We start from the raw sequence: 4,042 nt of genomic DNA, 5'->3' as shown, positions 1-4,042 counted from the left end.
TGTCCACAAAGGGAGGCCAAGCTGCCTCCCTGGTGCACTCAGTGGTTCACATCACCCAGGCTGATCAGGGCCCCCCATGTGGGTGTCTAGATAGATTCTTATATTTCCACATAAATCAGGAAAAATTTTCCAATATCTATCAAAAACTTTCTAAGACTCTAATAAAAGTTTCTTTGGGAGGGGCGGAGGTAAGATGGCGGACTGCAGCCAGCTTTCCACAGTGGCTCCCGTCCAGAAAGAGAGTTAAAAGACAGAAGTTTAGCAAGTAAGCCAATAGTTTGAAGCTGAGCCAAGAGAGAAGGTTGAAGAACGCATATCAACCCTACTGAGGTGAGCTGCGACTCCAAAGATACAAACAAAAGGTACCAAATCCATGGCCAAGCAGATGGGAGTCCTCTCCTCCATGAAAAGGGCTAGCAGAAAACTCCATACAAATAAGTGAGCAGAGTTCAAACGTCCTCCCATTCCATCCCACAGGAGAGACCCCCTAAAACCAGACCTCCTACCTGTACTAGGATGCCATAGCACTCTCTTGCCAGGCATAAAACTATAAAACTGTATATATTCTTTACCTGCAACTCTGAACTCCCAGCGCTCCCCTCTACTCTCACCCTGAGGTCTGGAAGCCTGTTCCACATGGAGTCCAGATTCTTGGGCATTTTCTCGAGAGGTGTGGACAAGGGAAGGGCACTTGCTCAGCTGTGCTGATTCTGTGGTACAAGAGTAAGGAGAGGACCATCAGCTGAGAGGGAACTGTACAGGAGCTGCAGCAGTGCCCCCCGGCCCAGAACAGTAGCAGGGATGGGAACAATTAGACTCATTCCCCTGGGGCTATCCCATATAGACATGCCCCATCTCTCTGGGCAACAAGAGGAAGCCAGTCACCTTCTCCCGTGGCAGCCACTGGCAGAACAGATCTCCCCATGAGTAAAGGGAAGGTGGCCTGAGGAGGTAGCAACTTGGGCGGAGTTTGGGACTAGTGAGTGCAGAGCCAGCTGACTCCCAGGGTGGGGCTGAGCCAGAGGACTGCTTTACTGAGGCTAAAAGCCCCTAGCACACAGGGGATCATAGCTGAAACAATGGTAGGAAGGCTGAGGCTAGAACTGAAAGCTCAGTGTGAGCTCTAATTGCTTGCTAGTGCCCGGAACTGAGTCGTGGTTTCTGTCACCTTAAGCAGTGTCTGATAGCTAGGACAGAAACAAACTCTGTGAAGTTGTGCTGTTCTGCCAGCAACATCAATCAGGGGCAGGACTGGAACTGAGTGAAGTGCCCCAGCCTCCTTTAAGCACCTGAGGTTGTCAAGCTTCCACTCCCCTTGCTGGATAGTGCCTGAGAACTAAGTGACCCAGGCAGGTGTACCCCCAGGGCATCTGTTCATTGTGGGTAACTGGGTCACAGCCCTGTGGGGATACCAGTTACTGGGTGTGACAGAGGTGCAAGGTGGGGAAGGAGGCATCAACCTTCCCAGACAAATTTATTTGCTGAGTTGGTCCTTTTGACCTCACAGAGCACTGGAGCCAGTCATACCTCAGCAGCCAGCAGACCCCTGCTATCTAGTTGCCAGAGACTTTTTGAACTCCCCCACCTGAGACTACTGCTGACTGGGACAATTGATTTGGACCTCTTGAACTGGGCCAATTACTGGATGACTATCCAAAGTGGTACCCTGGGTGTGTGGTTGTGGGAAGGTGTGATTTTCCCTTTCCAATTGTTGCCAGTGGAGGGCAGAATGACTTCATTGCTGGTATTTGTCTACAGCTGAGACTTCACCCCAGAGTAACTGATTTACTAGGGTAGAACAGAGATCAGCTGAAAATAAGATAGAGTGATTTGCCCCCACCAAACCAAGGAGGCCCCCAGTACTAGGGTACTGTACGGGTCTTTGGCAAAGCTCTAGGAGGGAAGGTACAGACACCAGTCCCAGCATTTGGGCAAAGGGCTAGTTAATCATGACTCATGGAGCCCCCAACCAACTTCTCCTTATCTGTTCATCTAGCCAAACAATGTAAATTAAGCATGGGGTGGAATCAGTGGAAAAATTCCAGTAACATGAATAACCAGTGTAGATCAACCCCCACAAGGAAGGATATGGCAGATGCAATTGAAGATCCCATCCATAAACAGATGGCTGAGATGTCAGAAATCAAGTTCAGAGTCTCCATAGCAATAAGATCAACAGAATGGAGGAAAAGAGGGAATCAGAAATTCAAGGAATTATTCAAAAGATGTCTCAAGAATTCAACGATTTTAAAGATAAAATGACCAAAGATTTTGAAACATTGAGGCAAGAGTTTGCAGCCCTCAGAGGTTTGAAAAATATGGTAGAATCCCTCGCTAACAGAATGGAGAAGGCAGAAGAAAGGATGTCTGACATTTAAGAAAAAGCTTTTGAATGCACCCAAGTGCTCAAAGATGAAGAGAAATGGAGAGCAAAAACTGATCATTCTCTCAGAGAGCTCTGGGATAATTTCAAAGAAAACTAATATTTGCCTTATAGGAATCCCTGAAGGCGATTAAGTTGCTTCACAAAACACCAAGGTTCTTCTTCATGAAATTATGAAAGAGAACTTTCCACACATGCCAAGAGGTTCTGAAATTTAGATAGCAGACAGTTTCAGAACCCCAGGATGATTCAACCCGAATAAGACATTCCCTAGGCACATCAAAATTAACTTCACTAAAGTTAATATGAAAGAGAAAATTCTGAAAGCAGCCAGATGTAAGAAAACCATATCCTACAAGGGGAAGAATATTAGAATGACTGCAAATCTCTCCACTGAAATCTTTCAGGCTAGAAGAGGGTGGTCATCGACTTTTAATCTCCTAAAACAAAACAACCTTCAACCCAGGATCTTGTATCCAGCTAAACTGAATTTCATCTATGATGGAGAAATTAAATACATGAATGTCATTCACATGTTGAATAAATTTGCTATAACTAAACCAGCTCTCCAGATATTCTCAGACCTATCCTCCATAATGTCTAGTGCAATCCTCTACCACAAAAGTAAATTACTCAGAAACTTTTGATCAAATTCTAACTTCCATAGTGGCAAAAGGATTGAAAATGACCACTGGACTTTCAAAAAACTCAATACCCAAAATTTCACCAGGCTTATCAATATTCTCAATTAATGTGAATGGCTCAAAGTGTCCTCTAAAGAGGCGCAGGATGGCTGACCGGATACAAAAACTCAGGCCAGATATCTGTTGCATACAAGATTCTCATCTTACCTTAAAAGATAAATATAGACACAGGGTGAAGGGAAGGGATAGTCATCTATATTCCAGGCAAATGGAAAGCAGAAAAAAGCAGGTGTTGCAATTTTATTCATCGATACAATAGGCATTAAACAAACAAAAGTAAGCAAGGTCAAGGACGGTCACTTTATATTGGTTAAGGGTAATACTCAATATGATGAGATTTCAATTATCAATATTTATGCACCCAACCAGAATGTACCTCAATTTATAAGAGACACTCTAATAGGCATGAGCAACTTGATTTCTTCCAGCTCCATCATAGTCGGAGATTTCAACACTCCTTTGGCAGTGTTGGATAGATCCTCCAATAAGAAGCTGAGCAAAGAAATTTTAGATGTAAACTTAACCATCCAGCATTTGGATTTAACAGACATCTAGAGAACATTTCATCCTAACAAAACTGAATACACATTTTTTCATCAGCCCACAGAACATACTCCAAAACAGATCACATCTTAGGTCACAAGTCTAATCTTAGCAAACTTAAGAAAATAGAAATTATTCCTTGTATTTTCTTGGACCATCATGGAATAAAAGTTGAACTCATTAACAACAGGAATCTGTAGACTACTACAAAAACATGGAAACTTAATAAACTTATGCTGAATGATAGGTGGGTCAGAGACGAGATTAAGAAGGAACTTACCAAATTTTTGGAACAAAACAATAATGAAGACACAAATTATCAGAATCTCTGTGATACTGCTAAGGCAGTGCTAAGAGGGAAATTTATAGCACTGCAAGCCTTCCTCAAGAGAATGGAAAAAGAGGAAGTTAA

This window comes from Otolemur garnettii, unplaced genomic scaffold (assembly GCF_000181295.1).
Source record: "Otolemur garnettii isolate 467f Iridium unplaced genomic scaffold, OtoGar3 scaffold00048, whole genome shotgun sequence".
NCBI classification, from domain to species: domain Eukaryota; kingdom Metazoa; phylum Chordata; class Mammalia; order Primates; family Galagidae; genus Otolemur; species Otolemur garnettii.
This window is presented reverse-complemented; position numbering follows the sequence as displayed.